Source organism: Schistocerca americana, unplaced genomic scaffold, assembly GCF_021461395.2.
Source record: "Schistocerca americana isolate TAMUIC-IGC-003095 unplaced genomic scaffold, iqSchAmer2.1 HiC_scaffold_1578, whole genome shotgun sequence".
In the NCBI taxonomy this organism is placed as follows: Eukaryota; Metazoa; Arthropoda; class Insecta; order Orthoptera; family Acrididae; genus Schistocerca; species Schistocerca americana.
The window spans coordinates 1-26,546 of record NW_025725664.1 but is presented as its reverse complement, the minus strand read 5'-3'; the positions used below and the strand labels follow the sequence as shown (position 1 = coordinate 26,546).

Here is a 26,546-nt window from a genome sequence, read left to right as displayed (position 1 = left end):
CGACAAAACAGTACGAATCGGCAGGTGATTTCTGAAATAGCTCACCGCCTATTGTTGTGTAGGAGTGTAGAGTTCCAAATTTGGTTTGTAATCATGACTTTATTCCTTAGTCGTCTCGTCTCGTCCCGCAGACGTTTGTCGTGCTTGCGCTGTCATATGGACCACGACCCGAGCGGCAGCGAGCGGCAGTCGAGCAAAGTCGGGACAAGTCGGGACGGGGACAGGGACAGGAATGGTGCGAATGCACTGCAAACTACGCAGACACCTGGTGTGAGGCGCGGCGAGGCGAGGAAGCCCACATCGCTACCAGTGGCGCCCTCCAGCACGACACTGCACCACCCCGTACAGGCCCTCCGCTGGACACCAGGGACAAGATGCGTCCTCCGCTAGTGCCGAAGGCTGCACGCGCCCAGCGAATGACAGGAGGTGCAACGAGCAGCAGTGCGTCTCACACACGCGGCGGTGGGGCGCGCTCCCCGCACGCGTCCTCGAGGAACTGGCTGTTGCGGAAGGAAGTGCTTTCGTCAAATGCGGCGGAAAACTAACATTTTGTGTGTTGGGAAAAAAGCCGAACGCGAATTCTGCCGTGGTCCTACATTAGATGCGCGCCAACGGCCATACCATGATGGATACACCGGTTCTCGTCCGATCACCGAAGTTAAGCATCATTGGGCCCAGTTAGTACTTGGATGGGTGACCACCTGGGAAACCTGGGTGCTGTTGGCTACCTTCCTTTTTTTTTTTTTCGTTTTGGTATTATGTCGCTACCCCTGCCAGCCCAATTTCAAACTACCTTTCTGTTGTGACAAAGATGCTTCCTTATGCCTTTTAAACTACTGTAATGGTACGAAAATGCAGTAATTAACTCGGTTTGAGGGAGAATGTGCTAACCAAGTTTGCCAAGAGACTTTGAAAACGACAAAACAGTACGAATCGGCAGGTGATTTCTGAAATAGCTCACCGCCTATTGTTGTGTAGGAGTGTAGAGTTCCAAATTTGGTTTGTAATCATGACTTTATTCCTTAGTCGTCTCGTCTCGTCCCGCAGACGTTTGTCGTGCTTGCGCTGTCATATGGACCACGACCCGAGCGGCAGCGAGCGGCAGTCGAGCAAAGTCGGGACAAGTCGGGACGGGGACAGGGACAGGAATGGTGCGAATGCACTGCAAACTACGCAGACACCTGGTGTGAGGCGCGGCGAGGCGAGGAAGCCCACATCGCTACCAGTGGCGCCCTCCAGCACGACACTGCACCACCCCGTACAGGCCCTCCGCTGGACACCAGGGACAAGATGCGTCCTCCGCTAGTGCCGAAGGCTGCACGCGCCCAGCGAATGACAGGAGGTGCAACGAGCAGCAGTGCGTCTCACACACGCGGCGGTGGGGCGCGCTCCCCGCACGCGTCCTCGAGGAACTGGCTGTTGCGGAAGGAAGTGCTTTCGTCAAATGCGGCGGAAAACTAACATTTTGTGTGTTGGGAAAAAAGCCGAACGCGAATTCTGCCGTGGTCCTACATTAGATGCGCGCCAACGGCCATACCATGATGGATACACCGGTTCTCGTCCGATCACCGAAGTTAAGCATCATTGGGCCCAGTTAGTACTTGGATGGGTGACCACCTGGGAAACCTGGGTGCTGTTGGCTACCTTCCTTTTTTTTTTTTTCGTTTTGGTATTATGTCGCTACCCCTGCCAGCCCAATTTTCAAACTACCTTTCTGTTGTGACAAAGATGCTTCCTTATGCCTTTTAAACTACTGTAATGGTACGAAAATGCAGTAATTAACTCGGTTTGAGGGAGAATGTGCTAACCAAGTTTGCCAAGAAGACTTTGAAAACGACAAAACAGTACGAATCGGCAGGTGATTTCTGAAATAGCTCACCGCCTATTGTTGTGTAGGAGTGTAGAGTTCCAAATTTGGTTTGTAATCATGACTTTATTCCTTAGTCGTCTCGTCTCGTCCCGCAGACGTTTGTCGTGCTTGCGCTGTCATATGGACCACGACCCGAGCGGCAGCGAGCGGCAGTCGAGCAAAGTCGGGACAAGTCGGGACGGGGACAGGGACAGGAATGGTGCGAATGCACTGCAAACTACGCAGACACCTGGTGTGAGGCGCGGCGAGGCGAGGAAGCCCACATCGCTACCAGTGGCGCCCTCCAGCACGACACTGCACCACCCCGTACAGGCCCTCCGCTGGACACCAGGGACAAGATGCGTCCTCCGCTAGTGCCGAAGGCTGCACGCGCCCAGCGAATGACAGGAGGTGCAACGAGCAGCAGTGCGTCTCACACACGCGGCGGTGGGGCGCGCTCCCCGCACGCGTCCTCGAGGAACTGGCTGTTGCGGAAGGAAGTGCTTTCGTCAAATGCGGCGGAAAACTAACATTTTGTGTGTTGGGAAAAAAGCCGAACGCGAATTCTGCCGTGGTCCTACATTAGATGCGCGCCAACGGCCATACCATGATGGATACACCGGTTCTCGTCCGATCACCGAAGTTAAGCATCATTGGGCCCAGTTAGTACTTGGATGGGTGACCACCTGGGAAACCTGGGTGCTGTTGGCTACCTTCCTTTTTTTTTTTTTCGTTTTGGTATTATGTCGCTACCCCTGCCAGCCCAATTTTCAAACTACCTTTCTGTTGTGACAAAGATGCTTCCTTATGCCTTTTAAACTACTGTAATGGTACGAAAATGCAGTAATTAACTCGGTTTGAGGGAGAATGTGCTAACCAAGTTTGCCAAGAAGACTTTGAAAACGACAAAACAGTACGAATCGGCAGGTGATTTCTGAAATAGCTCACCGCCTATTGTTGTGTAGGAGTGTAGAGTTCCAAATTTGGTTTGTAATCATGACTTTATTCCTTAGTCGTCTCGTCTCGTCCCGCAGACGTTTGTCGTGCTTGCGCTGTCATATGGACCACGACCCGAGCGGCAGCGAGCGGCAGTCGAGCAAAGTCGGGACAAGTCGGGACGGGGACAGGGACAGGAATGGTGCGAATGCACTGCAAACTACGCAGACACCTGGTGTGAGGCGCGGCGAGGCGAGGAAGCCCACATCGCTACCAGTGGCGCCCTCCAGCACGACACTGCACCACCCCGTACAGGCCCTCCGCTGGACACCAGGGACAAGATGCGTCCTCCGCTAGTGCCGAAGGCTGCACGCGCCCAGCGAATGACAGGAGGTGCAACGAGCAGCAGTGCGTCTCACACACGCGGCGGTGGGGCGCGCTCCCCGCACGCGTCCTCGAGGAACTGGCTGTTGCGGAAGGAAGTGCTTTCGTCAAATGCGGCGGAAAACTAACATTTTGTGTGTTGGGAAAAAAGCCGAACGCGAATTCTGCCGTGGTCCTACATTAGATGCGCGCCAACGGCCATACCATGATGGATACACCGGTTCTCGTCCGATCACCGAAGTTAAGCATCATTGGGCCCAGTTAGTACTTGGATGGGTGACCACCTGGGAAACCTGGGTGCTGTTGGCTACCTTCCTTTTTTTTTTTTTCGTTTTGGTATTATGTCGCTACCCCTGCCAGCCCAATTTCAAACTACCTTTCTGTTGTGACAAAGATGCTTCCTTATGCCTTTTAAACTACTGTAATGGTACGAAAATGCAGTAATTAACTCGGTTTGAGGGAGAATGTGCTAACCAAGTTTGCCAAGAAGACTTTGAAAACGACAAAACAGTACGAATCGGCAGGTGATTTCTGAAATAGCTCACCGCCTATTGTTGTGTAGGAGTGTAGAGTTCCAAATTTGGTTTGTAATCATGACTTTATTCCTTAGTCGTCTCGTCTCGTCCCGCAGACGTTTGTCGTGCTTGCGCTGTCATATGGACCACGACCCGAGCGGCAGCGAGCGGCAGTCGAGCAAAGTCGGGACAAGTCGGGACGGGGACAGGGACAGGAATGGTGCGAATGCACTGCAAACTACGCAGACACCTGGTGTGAGGCGCGGCGAGGCGAGGAAGCCCACATCGCTACCAGTGGCGCCCTCCAGCACGACACTGCACCACCCCGTACAGGCCCTCCGCTGGACACCAGGGACAAGATGCGTCCTCCGCTAGTGCCGAAGGCTGCACGCGCCCAGCGAATGACAGGAGGTGCAACGAGCAGCAGTGCGTCTCACACACGCGGCGGTGGGGCGCGCTCCCCGCACGCGTCCTCGAGGAACTGGCTGTTGCGGAAGGAAGTGCTTTCGTCAAATGCGGCGGAAAACTAACATTTTGTGTGTTGGGAAAAAAGCCGAACGCGAATTCTGCCGTGGTCCTACATTAGATGCGCGCCAACGGCCATACCATGATGGATACACCGGTTCTCGTCCGATCACCGAAGTTAAGCATCATTGGGCCCAGTTAGTACTTGGATGGGTGACCACCTGGGAAACCTGGGTGCTGTTGGCTACCTTCCTTTTTTTTTTTTTCGTTTTGGTATTATGTCGCTACCCCTGCCAGCCCAATTTTCAAACTACCTTTCTGTTGTGACAAAGATGCTTCCTTATGCCTTTTAAACTACTGTAATGGTACGAAAATGCAGTAATTAACTCGGTTTGAGGGAGAATGTGCTAACCAAGTTTGCCAAGAAGACTTTGAAAACGACAAAACAGTACGAATCGGCAGGTGATTTCTGAAATAGCTCACCGCCTATTGTTGTGTAGGAGTGTAGAGTTCCAAATTTGGTTTGTAATCATGACTTTATTCCTTAGTCGTCTCGTCTCGTCCCGCAGACGTTTGTCGTGCTTGCGCTGTCATATGGACCACGACCCGAGCGGCAGCGAGCGGCAGTCGAGCAAAGTCGGGACAAGTCGGGACGGGGACAGGGACAGGAATGGTGCGAATGCACTGCAAACTACGCAGACACCTGGTGTGAGGCGCGGCGAGGCGAGGAAGCCCACATCGCTACCAGTGGCGCCCTCCAGCACGACACTGCACCACCCCGTACAGGCCCTCCGCTGGACACCAGGGACAAGATGCGTCCTCCGCTAGTGCCGAAGGCTGCACGCGCCCAGCGAATGACAGGAGGTGCAACGAGCAGCAGTGCGTCTCACACACGCGGCGGTGGGGCGCGCTCCCCGCACGCGTCCTCGAGGAACTGGCTGTTGCGGAAGGAAGTGCTTTCGTCAAATGCGGCGGAAAACTAACATTTTGTGTGTTGGGAAAAAAGCCGAACGCGAATTCTGCCGTGGTCCTACATTAGATGCGCGCCAACGGCCATACCATGATGGATACACCGGTTCTCGTCCGATCACCGAAGTTAAGCATCATTGGGCCCAGTTAGTACTTGGATGGGTGACCACCTGGGAAACCTGGGTGCTGTTGGCTACCTTCCTTTTTTTTTTTTTCGTTTTGGTATTATGTCGCTACCCCTGCCAGCCCAATTTTCAAACTACCTTTCTGTTGTGACAAAGATGCTTCCTTATGCCTTTTAAACTACTGTAATGGTACGAAAATGCAGTAATTAACTCGGTTTGAGGGAGAATGTGCTAACCAAGTTTGCCAAGAAGACTTTGAAAACGACAAAACAGTACGAATCGGCAGGTGATTTCTGAAATAGCTCACCGCCTATTGTTGTGTAGGAGTGTAGAGTTCCAAATTTGGTTTGTAATCATGACTTTATTCCTTAGTCGTCTCGTCTCGTCCCGCAGACGTTTGTCGTGCTTGCGCTGTCATATGGACCACGACCCGAGCGGCAGCGAGCGGCAGTCGAGCAAAGTCGGGACAAGTCGGGACGGGGACAGGGACAGGAATGGTGCGAATGCACTGCAAACTACGCAGACACCTGGTGTGAGGCGCGGCGAGGCGAGGAAGCCCACATCGCTACCAGTGGCGCCCTCCAGCACGACACTGCACCACCCCGTACAGGCCCTCCGCTGGACACCAGGGACAAGATGCGTCCTCCGCTAGTGCCGAAGGCTGCACGCGCCCAGCGAATGACAGGAGGTGCAACGAGCAGCAGTGCGTCTCACACACGCGGCGGTGGGGCGCGCTCCCCGCACGCGTCCTCGAGGAACTGGCTGTTGCGGAAGGAAGTGCTTTCGTCAAATGCGGCGGAAAACTAACATTTTGTGTGTTGGGAAAAAAGCCGAACGCGAATTCTGCCGTGGTCCTACATTAGATGCGCGCCAACGGCCATACCATGATGGATACACCGGTTCTCGTCCGATCACCGAAGTTAAGCATCATTGGGCCCAGTTAGTACTTGGATGGGTGACCACCTGGGAAACCTGGGTGCTGTTGGCTACCTTCCTTTTTTTTTTTTTCGTTTTGGTATTATGTCGCTACCCCTGCCAGCCCAATTTTCAAACTACCTTTCTGTTGTGACAAAGATGCTTCCTTATGCCTTTTAAACTACTGTAATGGTACGAAAATGCAGTAATTAACTCGGTTTGAGGGAGAATGTGCTAACCAAGTTTGCCAAGAAGACTTTGAAAACGACAAAACAGTACGAATCGGCAGGTGATTTCTGAAATAGCTCACCGCCTATTGTTGTGTAGGAGTGTAGAGTTCCAAATTTGGTTTGTAATCATGACTTTATTCCTTAGTCGTCTCGTCTCGTCCCGCAGACGTTTGTCGTGCTTGCGCTGTCATATGGACCACGACCCGAGCGGCAGCGAGCGGCAGTCGAGCAAAGTCGGGACAAGTCGGGACGGGGACAGGGACAGGAATGGTGCGAATGCACTGCAAACTACGCAGGACACCTGGTGTGAGGCGCGGCGAGGCGAGGAAGCCCACATCGCTACCAGTGGCGCCCTCCAGCACGACACTGCACCACCCCGTACAGGCCCTCCGCTGGACACCAGGGACAAGATGCGTCCTCCGCTAGTGCCGAAGGCTGCACGCGCCCAGCGAATGACAGGAGGTGCAACGAGCAGCAGTGCGTCTCACACACGCGGCGGTGGGGCGCGCTCCCCGCACGCGTCCTCGAGGAACTGGCTGTTGCGGAAGGAAGTGCTTTCGTCAAATGCGGCGGAAAACTAACATTTTGTGTGTTGGGAAAAAAGCCGAACGCGAATTCTGCCGTGGTCCTACATTAGATGCGCGCCAACGGCCATACCATGATGGATACACCGGTTCTCGTCCGATCACCGAAGTTAAGCATCATTGGGCCCAGTTAGTACTTGGATGGGTGACCACCTGGGAAACCTGGGTGCTGTTGGCTACCTTCCTTTTTTTTTTTTTCGTTTTGGTATTATGTCGCTACCCCTGCCAGCCCAATTTTCAAACTACCTTTCTGTTGTGACAAAGATGCTTCCTTATGCCTTTTAAACTACTGTAATGGTACGAAAATGCAGTAATTAACTCGGTTTGAGGGAGAATGTGCTAACCAAGTTTGCCAAGAAGACTTTGAAAACGACAAAACAGTACGAATCGGCAGGTGATTTCTGAAATAGCTCACCGCCTATTGTTGTGTAGGAGTGTAGAGTTCCAAATTTGGTTTGTAATCATGACTTTATTCCTTAGTCGTCTCGTCTCGTCCCGCAGACGTTTGTCGTGCTTGCGCTGTCATATGGACCACGACCCGAGCGGCAGCGAGCGGCAGTCGAGCAAAGTCGGGACAAGTCGGGACGGGGACAGGGACAGGAATGGTGCGAATGCACTGCAAACTACGCAGACACCTGGTGTGAGGCGCGGCGAGGCGAGGAAGCCCACATCGCTACCAGTGGCGCCCTCCAGCACGACACTGCACCACCCCGTACAGGCCCTCCGCTGGACACCAGGGACAAGATGCGTCCTCCGCTAGTGCCGAAGGCTGCACGCGCCCAGCGAATGACAGGAGGTGCAACGAGCAGCAGTGCGTCTCACACACGCGGCGGTGGGGCGCGCTCCCCGCACGCGTCCTCGAGGAACTGGCTGTTGCGGAAGGAAGTGCTTTCGTCAAATGCGGCGGAAAACTAACATTTTGTGTGTTGGGAAAAAAGCCGAACGCGAATTCTGCCGTGGTCCTACATTAGATGCGCGCCAACGGCCATACCATGATGGATACACCGGTTCTCGTCCGATCACCGAAGTTAAGCATCATTGGGCCCAGTTAGTACTTGGATGGGTGACCACCTGGGAAACCTGGGTGCTGTTGGCTACCTTCCTTTTTTTTTTTTTCGTTTTGGTATTATGTCGCTACCCCTGCCAGCCCAATTTTCAAACTACCTTTCTGTTGTGACAAAGATGCTTCCTTATGCCTTTTAAACTACTGTAATGGTACGAAAATGCAGTAATTAACTCGGTTTGAGGGAGAATGTGCTAACCAAGTTTGCCAAGAAGACTTTGAAAACGACAAAACAGTACGAATCGGCAGGTGATTTCTGAAATAGCTCACCGCCTATTGTTGTGTAGGAGTGTAGAGTTCCAAATTTGGTTTGTAATCATGACTTTATTCCTTAGTCGTCTCGTCTCGTCCCGCAGACGTTTGTCGTGCTTGCGCTGTCATATGGACCACGACCCGAGCGGCAGCGAGCGGCAGTCGAGCAAAGTCGGGACAAGTCGGGACGGGGACAGGGACAGGAATGGTGCGAATGCACTGCAAACTACGCAGACACCTGGTGTGAGGCGCGGCGAGGCGAGGAAGCCCACATCGCTACCAGTGGCGCCCTCCAGCACGACACTGCACCACCCCGTACAGGCCCTCCGCTGGACACCAGGGACAAGATGCGTCCTCCGCTAGTGCCGAAGGCTGCACGCGCCCAGCGAATGACAGGAGGTGCAACGAGCAGCAGTGCGTCTCACACACGCGGCGGTGGGGCGCGCTCCCCGCACGCGTCCTCGAGGAACTGGCTGTTGCGGAAGGAAGTGCTTTCGTCAAATGCGGCGGAAAACTAACATTTTGTGTGTTGGGAAAAAAGCCGAACGCGAATTCTGCCGTGGTCCTACATTAGATGCGCGCCAACGGCCATACCATGATGGATACACCGGTTCTCGTCCGATCACCGAAGTTAAGCATCATTGGGCCCAGTTAGTACTTGGATGGGTGACCACCTGGGAAACCTGGGTGCTGTTGGCTACCTTCCTTTTTTTTTTTTTCGTTTTGGTATTATGTCGCTACCCCTGCCAGCCCAATATTCAAACTACCTTTCTGTTGTGACAAAGATGCTTCCTTATGCCTTTTAAACTACTGTAATGGTACGAAAATGCAGTAATTAACTCGGTTTGAGGGAGAATGTGCTAACCAAGTTTGCCAAGAAGACTTTGAAAACGACAAAACAGTACGAATCGGCAGGTGATTTCTGAAATAGCTCACCGCCTATTGTTGTGTAGGAGTGTAGAGTTCCAAATTTGGTTTGTAATCATGACTTTATTCCTTAGTCGTCTCGTCTCGTCCCGCAGACGTTTGTCGTGCTTGCGCTGTCATATGGACCACGACCCGAGCGGCAGCGAGCGGCAGTCGAGCAAAGTCGGGACAAGTCGGGACGGGGACAGGGACAGGAATGGTGCGAATGCACTGCAAACTACGCAGACACCTGGTGTGAGGCGCGGCGAGGCGAGGAAGCCCACATCGCTACCAGTGGCGCCCTCCAGCACGACACTGCACCACCCCGTACAGGCCCTCCGCTGGACACCAGGGACAAGATGCGTCCTCCGCTAGTGCCGAAGGCTGCACGCGCCCAGCGAATGACAGGAGGTGCAACGAGCAGCAGTGCGTCTCACACACGCGGCGGTGGGGCGCGCTCCCCGCACGCGTCCTCGAGGAACTGGCTGTTGCGGAAGGAAGTGCTTTCGTCAAATGCGGCGGAAAACTAACATTTTGTGTGTTGGGAAAAAAGCCGAACGCGAATTCTGCCGTGGTCCTACATTAGATGCGCGCCAACGGCCATACCATGATGGATACACCGGTTCTCGTCCGATCACCGAAGTTAAGCATCATTGGGCCCAGTTAGTACTTGGATGGGTGACCACCTGGGAAACCTGGGTGCTGTTGGCTACCTTCCTTTTTTTTTTTTTCGTTTTGGTATTATGTCGCTACCCCTGCCAGCCCAATTTTCAAACTACCTTTCTGTTGTGACAAAGATGCTTCCTTATGCCTTTTAAACTACTGTAATGGTACGAAAATGCAGTAATTAACTCGGTTTGAGGGAGAATGTGCTAACCAAGTTTGCCAAGAAGACTTTGAAAACGACAAAACAGTACGAATCGGCAGGTGATTTCTGAAATAGCTCACCGCCTATTGTTGTGTAGGAGTGTAGAGTTCCAAATTTGGTTTGTAATCATGACTTTATTCCTTAGTCGTCTCGTCTCGTCCCGCAGACGTTTGTCGTGCTTGCGCTGTCATATGGACCACGACCCGAGCGGCAGCGAGCGGCAGTCGAGCAAAGTCGGGACAAGTCGGGACGGGGACAGGGACAGGAATGGTGCGAATGCACTGCAAACTACGCAGACACCTGGTGTGAGGCGCGGCGAGGCGAGGAAGCCCACATCGCTACCAGTGGCGCCCTCCAGCACGACACTGCACCACCCCGTACAGGCCCTCCGCTGGACACCAGGGACAAGATGCGTCCTCCGCTAGTGCCGAAGGCTGCACGCGCCCAGCGAATGACAGGAGGTGCAACGAGCAGCAGTGCGTCTCACACACGCGGCGGTGGGGCGCGCTCCCCGCACGCGTCCTCGAGGAACTGGCTGTTGCGGAAGGAAGTGCTTTCGTCAAATGCGGCGGAAAACTAACATTTTGTGTGTTGGGAAAAAAGCCGAACGCGAATTCTGCCGTGGTCCTACATTAGATGCGCGCCAACGGCCATACCATGATGGATACACCGGTTCTCGTCCGATCACCGAAGTTAAGCATCATTGGGCCCAGTTAGTACTTGGATGGGTGACCACCTGGGAAACCTGGGTGCTGTTGGCTACCTTCCTTTTTTTTTTTTTCGTTTTGGTATTATGTCGCTACCCCTGCCAGCCCAATTTTCAAACTACCTTTCTGTTGTGACAAAGATGCTTCCTTATGCCTTTTAAACTACTGTAATGGTACGAAAATGCAGTAATTAACTCGGTTTGAGGGAGAATGTGCTAACCAAGTTTGCCAAGAAGACTTTGAAAACGACAAAACAGTACGAATCGGCAGGTGATTTCTGAAATAGCTCACCGCCTATTGTTGTGTAGGAGTGTAGAGTTCCAAATTTGGTTTGTAATCATGACTTTATTCCTTAGTCGTCTCGTCTCGTCCCGCAGACGTTTGTCGTGCTTGCGCTGTCATATGGACCACGACCCGAGCGGCAGCGAGCGGCAGTCGAGCAAAGTCGGGACAAGTCGGGACGGGGACAGGGACAGGAATGGTGCGAATGCACTGCAAACTACGCAGACACCTGGTGTGAGGCGCGGCGAGGCGAGGAAGCCCACATCGCTACCAGTGGCGCCCTCCAGCACGACACTGCACCACCCCGTACAGGCCCTCCGCTGGACACCAGGGACAAGATGCGTCCTCCGCTAGTGCCGAAGGCTGCACGCGCCCAGCGAATGACAGGAGGTGCAACGAGCAGCAGTGCGTCTCACACACGCGGCGGTGGGGCGCGCTCCCCGCACGCGTCCTCGAGGAACTGGCTGTTGCGGAAGGAAGTGCTTTCGTCAAATGCGGCGGAAAACTAACATTTTGTGTGTTGGGAAAAAAGCCGAACGCGAATTCTGCCGTGGTCCTACATTAGATGCGCGCCAACGGCCATACCATGATGGATACACCGGTTCTCGTCCGATCACCGAAGTTAAGCATCATTGGGCCCAGTTAGTACTTGGATGGGTGACCACCTGGGAAACCTGGGTGCTGTTGGCTACCTTCCTTTTTTTTTTTTTCGTTTTGGTATTATGTCGCTACCCCTGCCAGCCCAATTTTCAAACTACCTTTCTGTTGTGACAAAGATGCTTCCTTATGCCTTTTAAACTACTGTAATGGTACGAAAATGCAGTAATTAACTCGGTTTGAGGGAGAATGTGCTAACCAAGTTTGCCAAGAAGACTTTGAAAACGACAAAACAGTACGAATCGGCAGGTGATTTCTGAAATAGCTCACCGCCTATTGTTGTGTAGGAGTGTAGAGTTCCAAATTTGGTTTGTAATCATGACTTTATTCCTTAGTCGTCTCGTCTCGTCCCGCAGACGTTTGTCGTGCTTGCGCTGTCATATGGACCACGACCCGAGCGGCAGCGAGCGGCAGTCGAGCAAAGTCGGGACAAGTCGGGACGGGGACAGGGACAGGAATGGTGCGAATGCACTGCAAACTACGCAGACACCTGGTGTGAGGCGCGGCGAGGCGAGGAAGCCCACATCGCTACCAGTGGCGCCCTCCAGCACGACACTGCACCACCCCGTACAGGCCCTCCGCTGGACACCAGGGACAAGATGCGTCCTCCGCTAGTGCCGAAGGCTGCACGCGCCCAGCGAATGACAGGAGGTGCAACGAGCAGCAGTGCGTCTCACACACGCGGCGGTGGGGCGCGCTCCCCGCACGCGTCCTCGAGGAACTGGCTGTTGCGGAAGGAAGTGCTTTCGTCAAATGCGGCGGAAAACTAACATTTTGTGTGTTGGGAAAAAAGCCGAACGCGAATTCTGCCGTGGTCCTACATTAGATGCGCGCCAACGGCCATACCATGATGGATACACCGGTTCTCGTCCGATCACCGAAGTTAAGCATCATTGGGCCCAGTTAGTACTTGGATGGGTGACCACCTGGGAAACCTGGGTGCTGTTGGCTACCTTCCTTTTTTTTTTTTTCGTTTTGGTATTATGTCGCTACCCCTGCCAGCCCAATTTTCAAACTACCTTTCTGTTGTGACAAAGATGCTTCCTTATGCCTTTTAAACTACTGTAATGGTACGAAAATGCAGTAATTAACTCGGTTTGAGGGAGAATGTGCTAACCAAGTTTGCCAAGAAGACTTTGAAAACGACAAAACAGTACGAATCGGCAGGTGATTTCTGAAATAGCTCACCGCCTATTGTTGTGTAGGAGTGTAGAGTTCCAAATTTGGTTTGTAATCATGACTTTATTCCTTAGTCGTCTCGTCTCGTCCCGCAGACGTTTGTCGTGCTTGCGCTGTCATATGGACCACGACCCGAGCGGCAGCGAGCGGCAGTCGAGCAAAGTCGGGACAAGTCGGGACGGGGACAGGGACAGGAATGGTGCGAATGCACTGCAAACTACGCAGACACCTGGTGTGAGGCGCGGCGAGGCGAGGAAGCCCACATCGCTACCAGTGGCGCCCTCCAGCACGACACTGCACCACCCCGTACAGGCCCTCCGCTGGACACCAGGGACAAGATGCGTCCTCCGCTAGTGCCGAAGGCTGCACGCGCCCAGCGAATGACAGGAGGTGCAACGAGCAGCAGTGCGTCTCACACACGCGGCGGTGGGGCGCGCTCCCCGCACGCGTCCTCGAGGAACTGGCTGTTGCGGAAGGAAGTGCTTTCGTCAAATGCGGCGGAAAACTAACATTTTGTGTGTTGGGAAAAAAGCCGAACGCGAATTCTGCCGTGGTCCTACATTAGATGCGCGCCAACGGCCATACCATGATGGATACACCGGTTCTCGTCCGATCACCGAAGTTAAGCATCATTGGGCCCAGTTAGTACTTGGATGGGTGACCACCTGGGAAACCTGGGTGCTGTTGGCTACCTTCCTTTTTTTTTTTTTCGTTTTGGTATTATGTCGCTACCCCTGCCAGCCCAATTTTCAAACTACCTTTCTGTTGTGACAAAGATGCTTCCTTATGCCTTTTAAACTACTGTAATGGTACGAAAATGCAGTAATTAACTCGGTTTGAGGGAGAATGTGCTAACCAAGTTTGCCAAGAAGACTTTGAAAACGACAAAACAGTACGAATCGGCAGGTGATTTCTGAAATAGCTCACCGCCTATTGTTGTGTAGGAGTGTAGAGTTCCAAATTTGGTTTGTAATCATGACTTTATTCCTTAGTCGTCTCGTCTCGTCCCGCAGACGTTTGTCGTGCTTGCGCTGTCATATGGACCACGACCCGAGCGGCAGCGAGCGGCAGTCGAGCAAAGTCGGGACAAGTCGGGACGGGGACAGGGACAGGAATGGTGCGAATGCACTGCAAACTACGCAGACACCTGGTGTGAGGCGCGGCGAGGCGAGGAAGCCCACATCGCTACCAGTGGCGCCCTCCAGCACGACACTGCACCACCCCGTACAGGCCCTCCGCTGGACACCAGGGACAAGATGCGTCCTCCGCTAGTGCCGAAGGCTGCACGCGCCCAGCGAATGACAGGAGGTGCAACGAGCAGCAGTGCGTCTCACACACGCGGCGGTGGGGCGCGCTCCCCGCACGCGTCCTCGAGGAACTGGCTGTTGCGGAAGGAAGTGCTTTCGTCAAATGCGGCGGAAAACTAACATTTTGTGTGTTGGGAAAAAAGCCGAACGCGAATTCTGCCGTGGTCCTACATTAGATGCGCGCCAACGGCCATACCATGATGGATACACCGGTTCTCGTCCGATCACCGAAGTTAAGCATCATTGGGCCCAGTTAGTACTTGGATGGGTGACCACCTGGGAAACCTGGGTGCTGTTGGCTACCTTCCTTTTTTTTTTTTTCGTTTTGGTATTATGTCGCTACCCCTGCCAGCCCAATTTTCAAACTACCTTTCTGTTGTGACAAAGATGCTTCCTTATGCCTTTTAAACTACTGTAATGGTACGAAAATGCAGTAATTAACTCGGTTTGAGGGAGAATGTGCTAACCAAGTTTGCCAAGAAGACTTTGAAAACGACAAAACAGTACGAATCGGCAGGTGATTTCTGAAATAGCTCACCGCCTATTGTTGTGTAGGAGTGTAGAGTTCCAAATTTGGTTTGTAATCATGACTTTATTCCTTAGTCGTCTCGTCTCGTCCCGCAGACGTTTGTCGTGCTTGCGCTGTCATATGGACCACGACCCGAGCGGCAGCGAGCGGCAGTCGAGCAAAGTCGGGACAAGTCGGGACGGGGACAGGGACAGGAATGGTGCGAATGCACTGCAAACTACGCAGACACCTGGTGTGAGGCGCGGCGAGGCGAGGAAGCCCACATCGCTACCAGTGGCGCCCTCCAGCACGACACTGCACCACCCCGTACAGGCCCTCCGCTGGACACCAGGGACAAGATGCGTCCTCCGCTAGTGCCGAAGGCTGCACGCGCCCAGCGAATGACAGGAGGTGCAACGAGCAGCAGTGCGTCTCACACACGCGGCGGTGGGGCGCGCTCCCCGCACGCGTCCTCGAGGAACTGGCTGTTGCGGAAGGAAGTGCTTTCGTCAAATGCGGCGGAAAACTAACATTTTGTGTGTTGGGAAAAAAGCCGAACGCGAATTCTGCCGTGGTCCTACATTAGATGCGCGCCAACGGCCATACCATGATGGATACACCGGTTCTCGTCCGATCACCGAAGTTAAGCATCATTGGGCCCAGTTAGTACTTGGATGGGTGACCACCTGGGAAACCTGGGTGCTGTTGGCTACCTTCCTTTTTTTTTTTTTCGTTTTGGTATTATGTCGCTACCCCTGCCAGCCCAATTTTCAAACTACCTTTCTGTTGTGACAAAGATGCTTCCTTATGCCTTTTAAACTACTGTAATGGTACGAAAATGCAGTAATTAACTCGGTTTGAGGGAGAATGTGCTAACCAAGTTTGCCAAGAAGACTTTGAAAACGACAAAACAGTACGAATCGGCAGGTGATTTCTGAAATAGCTCACCGCCTATTGTTGTGTAGGAGTGTAGAGTTCCAAATTTGGTTTGTAATCATGACTTTATTCCTTAGTCGTCTCGTCTCGTCCCGCAGACGTTTGTCGTGCTTGCGCTGTCATATGGACCACGACCCGAGCGGCAGCGAGCGGCAGTCGAGCAAAGTCGGGACAAGTCGGGACGGGGACAGGGACAGGAATGGTGCGAATGCACTGCAAACTACGCAGACACCTGGTGTGAGGCGCGGCGAGGCGAGGAAGCCCACATCGCTACCAGTGGCGCCCTCCAGCACGACACTGCACCACCCCGTACAGGCCCTCCGCTGGACACCAGGGACAAGATGCGTCCTCCGCTAGTGCCGAAGGCTGCACGCGCCCAGCGAATGACAGGAGGTGCAACGAGCAGCAGTGCGTCTCACACACGCGGCGGTGGGGCGCGCTCCCCGCACGCGTCCTCGAGGAACTGGCTGTTGCGGAAGGAAGTGCTTTCGTCAAATGCGGCGGAAAACTAACATTTTGTGTGTTGGGAAAAAAGCCGAACGCGAATTCTGCCGTGGTCCTACATTAGATGCGCGCCAACGGCCATACCATGATGGATACACCGGTTCTCGTCCGATCACCGAAGTTAAGCATCATTGGGCCCAGTTAGTACTTGGATGGGTGACCACCTGGGAAACCTGGGTGCTGTTGGCTACCTTCCTTTTTTTTTTTTTCGTTTTGGTATTATGTCGCTACCCCTGCCAGCCCAATTTTCAAACTACCTTTCTGTTGTGACAAAGATGCTTCCTTATGCCTTTTAAACTACTGTAATGGTACGAAAATGCAGTAATTAACTCGGTTTGAGGGAGAATGTGCTAACCAAGTTTGCCAAGAAGACTTTGAAAACGACAAAACAGTACGAATCGGCAGGTGATTTCTGAAATAGCTCACCGCCTATTGTTGTGTAGGAGTGTAGAGTTCCAAATTTGGTTTGTAATCATGACTTTATTCCTTAGTCGTCTCGTCTCGTCCCGCAGACGTTTGTCGTGCTTGCGCTGTCATATGGACCACGACCCGAGCGGCAGCGAGCGGCAGTCGAGCAAAGTCGGGACAAGTCGGGACGGGGACAGGGACAGGAATGGTGCGAATGCACTGCAAACTACGCAGACACCTGGTGTGAGGCGCGGCGAGGCGAGGAAGCCCACATCGCTACCAGTGGCGCCCTCCAGCACGACACTGCACCACCCCGTACAGGCCCTCCGCTGGACACCAGGGACAAGATGCGTCCTCCGCTAGTGCCGAAGGCTGCACGCGCCCAGCGAATGACAGGAGGTGCAACGAGCAGCAGTGCGTCTCACACACGCGGCGGTGGGGCGCGCTCCCCGCACGCGTCCTCGAGGAACTGGCTGTTGCGGAAGGAAGTGCTTTCGTCAAATGCGGCGGAAAACTAACATTTTGTGTGTTGGGAAAAAAGCCGAACGCGAATTCTGCCGTGGTCCTACATTAGATGCGCGCCAACGGCCATACCATGATGGATACACCGGTTCTCGTCCGATCACCGAAGTTAAGCATCATTGGGCCCAGTTAGTACTTGGATGGGTGACCACCTGGGAAACCTGGGTGCTGTTGGCTACCTTCCTTTTTTTTTTTTTCGTTTTGGTATTATGTCGCTACCCCTGCCAGCCCAATTTTCAAACTACCTTTCTGTTGTGACAAAGATGCTTCCTTATGCCTTTTAAACTACTGTAATGGTACGAAAATGCAGTAATTAACTCGGTTTGAGGGAGAATGTGCTAACCAAGTTTGCCAAGAAGACTTTGAAAACGACAAAACAGTACGAATCGGCAGGTGATTTCTGAAATAGCTCACCGCCTATTGTTGTGTAGGAGTGTAGAGTTCCAAATTTGGTTTGTAATCATGACTTTATTCCTTAGTCGTCTCGTCTCGTCCCGCAGACGTTTGTCGTGCTTGCGCTGTCATATGGACCACGACCCGAGCGGCAGCGAGCGGCAGTCGAGCAAAGTCGGGACAAGTCGGGACGGGGACAGGGACAGGAATGGTGCGAATGCACTGCAAACTACGCAGACACCTGGTGTGAGGCGCGGCGAGGCGAGGAAGCCCACATCGCTACCAGTGGCGCCCTCCAGCACGACACTGCACCACCCCGTACAGGCCCTCCGCTGGACACCAGGGACAAGATGCGTCCTCCGCTAGTGCCGAAGGCTGCACGCGCCCAGCGAATGACAGGAGGTGCAACGAGCAGCAGTGCGTCTCACACACGCGGCGGTGGGGCGCGCTCCCCGCACGCGTCCTCGAGGAACTGGCTGTTGCGGAAGGAAGTGCTTTCGTCAAATGCGGCGGAAAACTAACATTTTGTGTGTTGGGAAAAAAGCCGAACGCGAATTCTGCCGTGGTCCTACATTAGATGCGCGCCAACGGCCATACCATGATGGATACACCGGTTCTCGTCCGATCACCGAAGTTAAGCATCATTGGGCCCAGTTAGTACTTGGATGGGTGACCACCTGGGAAACCTGGGTGCTGTTGGCTACCTTCCTTTTTTTTTTTTTCGTTTTGGTATTATGTCGCTACCCCTGCCAGCCCAATTTTCAAACTACCTTTCTGTTGTGACAAAGATGCTTCCTTATGCCTTTTAAACTACTGTAATGGTACGAAAATGCAGTAATTAACTCGGTTTGAGGGAGAATGTGCTAACCAAGTTTGCCAAGAAGACTTTGAAAACGACAAAACAGTACGAATCGGCAGGTGATTTCTGAAATAGCTCACCGCCTATTGTTGTGTAGGAGTGTAGAGTTCCAAATTTGGTTTGTAATCATGACTTTATTCCTTAGTCGTCTCGTCTCGTCCCGCAGACGTTTGTCGTGCTTGCGCTGTCATATGGACCACGACCCGAGCGGCAGCGAGCGGCAGTCGAGCAAAGTCGGGACAAGTCGGGACGGGGACAGGGACAGGAATGGTGCGAATGCACTGCAAACTACGCAGACACCTGGTGTGAGGCGCGGCGAGGCGAGGAAGCCCACATCGCTACCAGTGGCGCCCTCCAGCACGACACTGCACCACCCCGTACAGGCCCTCCGCTGGACACCAGGGACAAGATGCGTCCTCCGCTAGTGCCGAAGGCTGCACGCGCCCAGCGAATGACAGGAGGTGCAACGAGCAGCAGTGCGTCTCACACACGCGGCGGTGGGGCGCGCTCCCCGCACGCGTCCTCGAGGAACTGGCTGTTGCGGAAGGAAGTGCTTTCGTCAAATGCGGCGGAAAACTAACATTTTGTGTGTTGGGAAAAAAGCCGAACGCGAATTCTGCCGTGGTCCTACATTAGATGCGCGCCAACGGCCATACCATGATGGATACACCGGTTCTCGTCCGATCACCGAAGTTAAGCATCATTGGGCCCAGTTAGTACTTGGATGGGTGACCACCTGGGAAACCTGGGTGCTGTTGGCTACCTTCCTTTTTTTTTTTTTCGTTTTGGTATTATGTCGCTACCCCTGCCAGCCCAATTTTCAAACTACCTTTCTGTTGTGACAAAGATGCTTCCTTATGCCTTTTAAACTACTGTAATGGTACGAAAATGCAGTAATTAACTCGGTTTGAGGGAGAATGTGCTAACCAAGTTTGCCAAGAAGACTTTGAAAACGACAAAACAGTACGAATCGGCAGGTGATTTCTGAAATAGCTCACCGCCTATTGTTGTGTAGGAGTGTAGAGTTCCAAATTTGGTTTGTAATCATGACTTTATTCCTTAGTCGTCTCGTCTCGTCCCGCAGACGTTTGTCGTGCTTGCGCTGTCATATGGACCACGACCCGAGCGGCAGCGAGCGGCAGTCGAGCAAAGTCGGGACAAGTCGGGACGGGGACAGGGACAGGAATGGTGCGAATGCACTGCAAACTACGCAGACACCTGGTGTGAGGCGCGGCGAGGCGAGGAAGCCCACATCGCTACCAGTGGCGCCCTCCAGCACGACACTGCACCACCCCGTACAGGCCCTCCGCTGGACACCAGGGACAAGATGCGTCCTCCGCTAGTGCCGAAGGCTGCACGCGCCCAGCGAATGACAGGAGGTGCAACGAGCAGCAGTGCGTCTCACACACGCGGCGGTGGGGCGCGCTCCCCGCACGCGTCCTCGAGGAACTGGCTGTTGCGGAAGGAAGTGCTTTCGTCAAATGCGGCGGAAAACTAACATTTTGTGTGTTGGGAAAAAAGCCGAACGCGAATTCTGCCGTGGTCCTACATTAGATGCGCGCCAACGGCCATACCATGATGGATACACCGGTTCTCGTCCGATCACCGAAGTTAAGCATCATTGGGCCCAGTTAGTACTTGGATGGGTGACCACCTGGGAAACCTGGGTGCTGTTGGCTACCTTCCTTTTTTTTTTTTTCGTTTTGGTATTATGTCGCTACCCCTGCCAGCCCAATTTTCAAACTACCTTTCTGTTGTGACAAAGATGCTTCCTTATGCCTTTTAAACTACTGTAATGGTACGAAAATGCAGTAATTAACTCGGTTTGAGGGAGAATGTGCTAACCAAGTTTGCCAAGAAGACTTTGAAAACGACAAAACAGTACGAATCGGCAGGTGATTTCTGAAATAGCTCACCGCCTATTGTTGTGTAGGAGTGTAGAGTTCCAAATTTGGTTTGTAATCATGACTTTATTCCTTAGTCGTCTCGTCTCGTCCCGCAGACGTTTGTCGTGCTTGCGCTGTCATATGGACCACGACCCGAGCGGCAGCGAGCGGCAGTCGAGCAAAGTCGGGACAAGTCGGGACGGGGACAGGGACAGGAATGGTGCGAATGCACTGCAAACTACGCAGACACCTGGTGTGAGGCGCGGCGAGGCGAGGAAGCCCACATCGCTACCAGTGGCGCCCTCCAGCACGACACTGCACCACCCCGTACAGGCCCTCCGCTGGACACCAGGGACAAGATGCGTCCTCCGCTAGTGCCGAAGGCTGCACGCGCCCAGCGAATGACAGGAGGTGCAACGAGCAGCAGTGCGTCTCACACACGCGGCGGTGGGGCGCGCTCCCCGCACGCGTCCTCGAGGAACTGGCTGTTGCGGAAGGAAGTGCTTTCGTCAAATGCGGCGGAAAACTAACATTTTGTGTGTTGGGAAAAAAGCCGAACGCGAATTCTGCCGTGGTCCTACATTAGATGCGCGCCAACGGCCATACCATGATGGATACACCGGTTCTCGTCCGATCACCGAAGTTAAGCATCATTGGGCCCAGTTAGTACTTGGATGGGTGACCACCTGGGAAACCTGGGTGCTGTTGGCTACCTTCCTTTTTTTTTTTTTCGTTTTGGTATTATGTCGCTACCCCTGCCAGCCCAATTTTCAAACTACCTTTCTGTTGTGACAAAGATGCTTCCTTATGCCTTTTAAACTACTGTAATGGTACGAAAATGCAGTAATTAACTCGGTTTGAGGGAGAATGTGCTAACCAAGTTTGCCAAGAAGACTTTGAAAACGACAAAACAGTACGAATCGGCAGGTGATTTCTGAAATAGCTCACCGCCTATTGTTGTGTAGGAGTGTAGAGTTCCAAATTTGGTTTGTAATCATGACTTTATTCCTTAGTCGTCTCGTCTCGTCCCGCAGACGTTTGTCGTGCTTGCGCTGTCATATGGACCACGACCCGAGCGGCAGCGAGCGGCAGTCGAGCAAAGTCGGGACAAGTCGGGACGGGGACAGGGACAGGAATGGTGCGAATGCACTGCAAACTACGCAGACACCTGGTGTGAGGCGCGGCGAGGCGAGGAAGCCCACATCGCTACCAGTGGCGCCCTCCAGCACGACACTGCACCACCCCGTACAGGCCCTCCGCTGGACACCAGGGACAAGATGCGTCCTCCGCTAGTGCCGAAGGCTGCACGCGCCCAGCGAATGACAGGAGGTGCAACGAGCAGCAGTGCGTCTCACACACGCGGCGGTGGGGCGCGCTCCCCGCACGCGTCCTCGAGGAACTGGCTGTTGCGGAAGGAAGTGCTTTCGTCAAATGCGGCGGAAAACTAACATTTTGTGTGTTGGGAAAAAAGCCGAACGCGAATTCTGCCGTGGTCCTACATTAGATGCGCGCCAACGGCCATACCATGATGGATACACCGGTTCTCGTCCGATCACCGAAGTTAAGCATCATTGGGCCCAGTTAGTACTTGGATGGGTGACCACCTGGGAAACCTGGGTGCTGTTGGCTACCTTCCTTTTTTTTTTTTTCGTTTTGGTATTATGTCGCTACCCCTGCCAGCCCAATTTTCAAACTACCTTTCTGTTGTGACAAAGATGCTTCCTTATGCCTTTTAAACTACTGTAATGGTACGAAAATGCAGTAATTAACTCGGTTTGAGGGAGAATGTGCTAACCAAGTTTGCCAAGAAGACTTTGAAAACGACAAAACAGTACGAATCGGCAGGTGATTTCTGAAATAGCTCACCGCCTATTGTTGTGTAGGAGTGTAGAGTTCCAAATTTGGTTTGTAATCATGACTTTATTCCTTAGTCGTCTCGTCTCGTCCCGCAGACGTTTGTCGTGCTTGCGCTGTCATATGGACCACGACCCGAGCGGCAGCGAGCGGCAGTCGAGCAAAGTCGGGACAAGTCGGGACGGGGACAGGGACAGGAATGGTGCGAATGCACTGCAAACTACGCAGACACCTGGTGTGAGGCGCGGCGAGGCGAGGAAGCCCACATCGCTACCAGTGGCGCCCTCCAGCACGACACTGCACCACCCCGTACAGGCCCTCCGCTGGACACCAGGGACAAGATGCGTCCTCCGCTAGTGCCGAAGGCTGCACGCGCCCAGCGAATGACAGGAGGTGCAACGAGCAGCAGTGCGTCTCACACGCGGCGGTGGGGCGCGCTCCCCGCACGCGTCCTCGAGGAACTGGCTGTTGCGGAAGGAAGTGCTTTCGTCAAATGCGGCGGAAAACTAACATTTTGTGTGTTGGGAAAAAAGCCGAACGCGAATTCTGCCGTGGTCCTACATTAGATGCGCGCCAACGGCCATACCATGATGGATACACCGGTTCTCGTCCGATCACCGAAGTTAAGCATCATTGGGCCCAGTTAGTACTTGGATGGGTGACCACCTGGGAAACCTGGGTGCTGTTGGCTACCTTCCTTTTTTTTTTTTTCGTTTTGGTATTATGTCGCTACCCCTGCCAGCCCAATTTTCAAACTACCTTTCTGTTGTGACAAAGATGCTTCCTTATGCCTTTTAAACTACTGTAATGGTACGAAAATGCAGTAATTAACTCGGTTTGAGGGAGAATGTGCTAACCAAGTTTGCCAAGAAGACTTTGAAAACGACAAAACAGTACGAATCGGCAGGTGATTTCTGAAATAGCTCACCGCCTATTGTTGTGTAGGAGTGTAGAGTTCCAAATTTGGTTTGTAATCATGACTTTATTCCTTAGTCGTCTCGTCTCGTCCCGCAGACGTTTGTCGTGCTTGCGCTGTCATATGGACCACGACCCGAGCGGCAGCGAGCGGCAGTCGAGCAAAGTCGGGACAAGTCGGGACGGGGACAGGGACAGGAATGGTGCGAATGCACTGCAAACTACGCAGACACCTGGTGTGAGGCGCGGCGAGGCGAGGAAGCCCACATCGCTACCAGTGGCGCCCTCCAGCACGACACTGCACCACCCCGTACAGGCCCTCCGCTGGACACCAGGGACAAGATGCGTCCTCCGCTAGTGCCGAAGGCTGCACGCGCCCAGCGAATGACAGGAGGTGCAACGAGCAGCAGTGCGTCTCACACACGCGGCGGTGGGGCGCGCTCCCCGCACGCGTCCTCGAGGAACTGGCTGTTGCGGAAGGAAGTGCTTTCGTCAAATGCGGCGGAAAACTAACATTTTGTGTGTTGGGAAAAAAGCCGAACGCGAATTCTGCCGTGGTCCTACATTAGATGCGCGCCAACGGCCATACCATGATGGATACACCGGTTCTCGTCCGATCACCGAAGTTAAGCATCATTGGGCCCAGTTAGTACTTGGATGGGTGACCACCTGGGAAACCTGGGTGCTGTTGGCTACCTTCCTTTTTTTTTTTTTCGTTTTGGTATTATGTCGCTACCCCTGCCAGCCCAATTTTCAAACTACCTTTCTGTTGTGACAAAGATGCTTCCTTATGCCTTTTAAACTACTGTAATGGTACGAAAATGCAGTAATTAACTCGGTTTGAGGGAGAATGTGCTAACCAAGTTTGCCAAGAAGACTTTGAAAACGACAAAACAGTACGAATCGGCAGGTGATTTCTGAAATAGCTCACCGCCTATTGTTGTGTAGGAGTGTAGAGTTCCAAATTTGGTTTGTAATCATGACTTTATTCCTTAGTCGTCTCGTCTCGTCCCGCAGACGTTTGTCGTGCTTGCGCTGTCATATGGACCACGACCCGAGCGGCAGCGAGCGGCAGTCGAGCAAAGTCGGGACAAGTCGGGACGGGGACAGGGACAGGAATGGTGCGAATGCACTGCAAACTACGCAGACACCTGGTGTGAGGCGCGGCGAGGCGAGGAAGCCCACATCGCTACCAGTGGCGCCCTCCAGCACGACACTGCACCACCCCGTACAGGCCCTCCGCTGGACACCAGGGACAAGATGCGTCCTCCGCTAGTGCCGAAGGCTGCACGCGCCCAGCGAATGACAGGAGGTGCAACGAGCAGCAGTGCGTCTCACACACGCGGCGGTGGGGCGCGCTCCCCGCACGCGTCCTCGAGGAACTGGCTGTTGCGGAAGGAAGTGCTTTCGTCAAATGCGGCGGAAAACTAACATTTTGTGTGTTGGGAAAAAAGCCGAACGCGAATTCTGCCGTGGTCCTACATTAGATGCGCGCCAACGGCCATACCATGATGGATACACCGGTTCTCGTCCGATCACCGAAGTTAAGCATCATTGGGCCCAGTTAGTACTTGGATGGGTGACCACCTGGGAAACCTGGGTGCTGTTGGCTACCTTCCTTTTTTTTTTTTTCGTTTTGGTATTATGTCGCTACCCCTGCCAGCCCAATTTTCAAACTACCTTTCTGTTGTGACAAAGATGCTTCCTTATGCCTTTTAAACTACTGTAATGGTACGAAAATGCAGTAATTAACTCGGTTTGAGGGAGAATGTGCTAACCAAGTTTGCCAAGAAGACTTTGAAAACGACAAAACAGTACGAATCGGCAGGTGATTTCTGAAATAGCTCACCGCCTATTGTTGTGTAGGAGTGTAGAGTTCCAAATTTGGTTTGTAATCATGACTTTATTCCTTAGTCGTCTCGTCTCGTCCCGCAGACGTTTGTCGTGCTTGCGCTGTCATATGGACCACGACCCGAGCGGCAGCGAGCGGCAGTCGAGCAAAGTCGGGACAAGTCGGGACGGGGACAGGGACAGGAATGGTGCGAATGCACTGCAAACTACGCAGACACCTGGTGTGAGGCGCGGCGAGGCGAGGAAGCCCACATCGCTACCAGTGGCGCCCTCCAGCACGACACTGCACCACCCCGTACAGGCCCTCCGCTGGACACCAGGGACAAGATGCGTCCTCCGCTAGTGCCGAAGGCTGCACGCGCCCAGCGAATGACAGGAGGTGCAACGAGCAGCAGTGCGTCTCACACACGCGGCGGTGGGGGCGCGCTCCCCGCACGCGTCCTCGAGGAACTGGCTGTTGCGGAAGGAAGTGCTTTCGTCAAATGCGGCGGAAAACTAACATTTTGTGTGTTGGGAAAAAAGCCGAACGCGAATTCTGCCGTGGTCCTACATTAGATGCGCGCCAACGGCCATACCATGATGGATACACCGGTTCTCGTCCGATCACCGAAGTTAAGCATCATTGGGCCCAGTTAGTACTTGGATGGGTGACCACCTGGAAACCTGGGTGCTGTTGGCTACCTTCCTTTTTTTTTTTTTCGTTTTGGTATTATGTCGCTACCCCTGCCAGCCCAATTTTCAAACTACCTTTCTGTTGTGACAAAGATGCTTCCTTATGCCTTTTAAACTACTGTAATGGTACGAAAATGCAGTAATTAACTCGGTTTGAGGGAGAATGTGCTAACCAAGTTTGCCAAGAAGACTTTGAAAACGACAAAACAGTACGAATCGGCAGGTGATTTCTGAAATAGCTCACCGCCTATTGTTGTGTAGGAGTGTAGAGTTCCAAATTTGGTTTGTAATCATGACTTTATTCCTTAGTCGTCTCGTCTCGTCCCGCAGACGTTTGTCGTGCTTGCGCTGTCATATGGACCACGACCCGAGCGGCAGCGAGCGGCAGTCGAGCAAAGTCGGGACAAGTCGGGACGGGGACAGGGACAGGAATGGTGCGAATGCACTGCAAACTACGCAGACACCTGGTGTGAGGCGCGGCGAGGCGAGGAAGCCCACATCGCTACCAGTGGCGCCCTCCAGCACGACACTGCACCACCCCGTACAGGCCCTCCGCTGGACACCAGGGACAAGATGCGTCCTCCGCTAGTGCCGAAGGCTGCACGCGCCCAGCGAATGACAGGAGGTGCAACGAGCAGCAGTGCGTCTCACACACGCGGCGGTGGGGCGCGCTCCCCGCACGCGTCCTCGAGGAACTGGCTGTTGCGGAAGGAAGTGCTTTCGTCAAATGCGGCGGAAAACTAACATTTTGTGTGTTGGGAAAAAAGCCGAACGCGAATTCTGCCGTGGTCCTACATTAGATGCGCGCCAACGGCCATACCATGATGGATACACCGGTTCTCGTCCGATCACCGAAGTTAAGCATCATTGGGCCCAGTTAGTACTTGGATGGGTGACCACCTGGGAAACCTGGGTGCTGTTGGCTACCTTCCTTTTTTTTTTTTTCGTTTTGGTATTATGTCGCTACCCCTGCCAGCCCAATTTTCAAACTACCTTTCTGTTGTGACAAAGATGCTTCCTTATGCCTTTTAAACTACTGTAATGG

At 53.4% G+C, this 26,546-nt stretch overlaps 29 non-coding genes across 29 annotated transcripts; all 29 read left to right on the top strand.

Annotated features, from left to right (window-relative positions):
- Positions 1-607: 607 nt before the first annotated feature.
- LOC124569980 lies at positions 608-726 on the top strand. Its single transcript, XR_006971400.1, has one exon. It is a non-coding gene; the product is annotated as a 5S ribosomal RNA (ribosomal RNA).
- A 797-nt stretch (positions 727-1,523) lies between these two features.
- On the top strand, positions 1,524-1,642 carry LOC124569979. Its single transcript, XR_006971399.1, has one exon. It is a non-coding gene; the product is annotated as a 5S ribosomal RNA (ribosomal RNA).
- Positions 1,643-2,441: 799 nt separating this feature from the next.
- LOC124569978 lies at positions 2,442-2,560 on the top strand. The gene has a single exon (XR_006971398.1). It is a non-coding gene; the product is annotated as a 5S ribosomal RNA (ribosomal RNA).
- A 799-nt stretch (positions 2,561-3,359) lies between these two features.
- On the top strand, positions 3,360-3,478 carry LOC124569976. Its single transcript, XR_006971396.1, has one exon. It is a non-coding gene; the product is annotated as a 5S ribosomal RNA (ribosomal RNA).
- A 798-nt stretch (positions 3,479-4,276) lies between these two features.
- On the top strand, positions 4,277-4,395 carry LOC124569975. The gene has a single exon (XR_006971395.1). It is a non-coding gene; the product is annotated as a 5S ribosomal RNA (ribosomal RNA).
- A 799-nt stretch (positions 4,396-5,194) lies between these two features.
- Positions 5,195-5,313, top strand: LOC124569974. Its single transcript, XR_006971394.1, has one exon. It is a non-coding gene; the product is annotated as a 5S ribosomal RNA (ribosomal RNA).
- Positions 5,314-6,112: 799 nt separating this feature from the next.
- LOC124569973 lies at positions 6,113-6,231 on the top strand. Its single transcript, XR_006971393.1, has one exon. It is a non-coding gene; the product is annotated as a 5S ribosomal RNA (ribosomal RNA).
- An 800-nt stretch (positions 6,232-7,031) lies between these two features.
- LOC124569972 lies at positions 7,032-7,150 on the top strand. The gene has a single exon (XR_006971392.1). It is a non-coding gene; the product is annotated as a 5S ribosomal RNA (ribosomal RNA).
- Positions 7,151-7,949: 799 nt separating this feature from the next.
- LOC124569970 lies at positions 7,950-8,068 on the top strand. Its single transcript, XR_006971391.1, has one exon. It is a non-coding gene; the product is annotated as a 5S ribosomal RNA (ribosomal RNA).
- Positions 8,069-8,867: 799 nt separating this feature from the next.
- LOC124569969 lies at positions 8,868-8,986 on the top strand. Its single transcript, XR_006971390.1, has one exon. It is a non-coding gene; the product is annotated as a 5S ribosomal RNA (ribosomal RNA).
- A 799-nt stretch (positions 8,987-9,785) lies between these two features.
- On the top strand, positions 9,786-9,904 carry LOC124569968. The gene has a single exon (XR_006971389.1). It is a non-coding gene; the product is annotated as a 5S ribosomal RNA (ribosomal RNA).
- Positions 9,905-10,703: 799 nt separating this feature from the next.
- On the top strand, positions 10,704-10,822 carry LOC124569967. Its single transcript, XR_006971388.1, has one exon. It is a non-coding gene; the product is annotated as a 5S ribosomal RNA (ribosomal RNA).
- Positions 10,823-11,621: 799 nt separating this feature from the next.
- On the top strand, positions 11,622-11,740 carry LOC124569966. Its single transcript, XR_006971387.1, has one exon. It is a non-coding gene; the product is annotated as a 5S ribosomal RNA (ribosomal RNA).
- A 799-nt stretch (positions 11,741-12,539) lies between these two features.
- On the top strand, positions 12,540-12,658 carry LOC124569964. Its single transcript, XR_006971385.1, has one exon. It is a non-coding gene; the product is annotated as a 5S ribosomal RNA (ribosomal RNA).
- A 799-nt stretch (positions 12,659-13,457) lies between these two features.
- LOC124569963 lies at positions 13,458-13,576 on the top strand. Its single transcript, XR_006971384.1, has one exon. It is a non-coding gene; the product is annotated as a 5S ribosomal RNA (ribosomal RNA).
- Positions 13,577-14,375: 799 nt separating this feature from the next.
- On the top strand, positions 14,376-14,494 carry LOC124569962. Its single transcript, XR_006971383.1, has one exon. It is a non-coding gene; the product is annotated as a 5S ribosomal RNA (ribosomal RNA).
- A 799-nt stretch (positions 14,495-15,293) lies between these two features.
- Positions 15,294-15,412, top strand: LOC124569961. Its single transcript, XR_006971382.1, has one exon. It is a non-coding gene; the product is annotated as a 5S ribosomal RNA (ribosomal RNA).
- A 799-nt stretch (positions 15,413-16,211) lies between these two features.
- On the top strand, positions 16,212-16,330 carry LOC124569959. The gene has a single exon (XR_006971381.1). It is a non-coding gene; the product is annotated as a 5S ribosomal RNA (ribosomal RNA).
- A 799-nt stretch (positions 16,331-17,129) lies between these two features.
- LOC124569958 lies at positions 17,130-17,248 on the top strand. The gene has a single exon (XR_006971380.1). It is a non-coding gene; the product is annotated as a 5S ribosomal RNA (ribosomal RNA).
- Positions 17,249-18,047: 799 nt separating this feature from the next.
- LOC124569957 lies at positions 18,048-18,166 on the top strand. The gene has a single exon (XR_006971379.1). It is a non-coding gene; the product is annotated as a 5S ribosomal RNA (ribosomal RNA).
- A 799-nt stretch (positions 18,167-18,965) lies between these two features.
- Positions 18,966-19,084, top strand: LOC124569956. Its single transcript, XR_006971378.1, has one exon. It is a non-coding gene; the product is annotated as a 5S ribosomal RNA (ribosomal RNA).
- A 799-nt stretch (positions 19,085-19,883) lies between these two features.
- LOC124569955 lies at positions 19,884-20,002 on the top strand. Its single transcript, XR_006971377.1, has one exon. It is a non-coding gene; the product is annotated as a 5S ribosomal RNA (ribosomal RNA).
- Positions 20,003-20,801: 799 nt separating this feature from the next.
- LOC124569954 lies at positions 20,802-20,920 on the top strand. The gene has a single exon (XR_006971376.1). It is a non-coding gene; the product is annotated as a 5S ribosomal RNA (ribosomal RNA).
- Positions 20,921-21,719: 799 nt separating this feature from the next.
- LOC124569984 lies at positions 21,720-21,838 on the top strand. Its single transcript, XR_006971403.1, has one exon. It is a non-coding gene; the product is annotated as a 5S ribosomal RNA (ribosomal RNA).
- A 797-nt stretch (positions 21,839-22,635) lies between these two features.
- On the top strand, positions 22,636-22,754 carry LOC124569983. The gene has a single exon (XR_006971402.1). It is a non-coding gene; the product is annotated as a 5S ribosomal RNA (ribosomal RNA).
- Positions 22,755-23,553: 799 nt separating this feature from the next.
- LOC124569977 lies at positions 23,554-23,672 on the top strand. Its single transcript, XR_006971397.1, has one exon. It is a non-coding gene; the product is annotated as a 5S ribosomal RNA (ribosomal RNA).
- A 799-nt stretch (positions 23,673-24,471) lies between these two features.
- LOC124569965 lies at positions 24,472-24,590 on the top strand. Its single transcript, XR_006971386.1, has one exon. It is a non-coding gene; the product is annotated as a 5S ribosomal RNA (ribosomal RNA).
- An 800-nt stretch (positions 24,591-25,390) lies between these two features.
- Positions 25,391-25,508, top strand: LOC124569981. Its single transcript, XR_006971401.1, has one exon. It is a non-coding gene; the product is annotated as a 5S ribosomal RNA (ribosomal RNA).
- A 799-nt stretch (positions 25,509-26,307) lies between these two features.
- Positions 26,308-26,426, top strand: LOC124569953. Its single transcript, XR_006971375.1, has one exon. It is a non-coding gene; the product is annotated as a 5S ribosomal RNA (ribosomal RNA).
- The last annotated feature ends 120 nt before the right edge of the window (positions 26,427-26,546 follow it).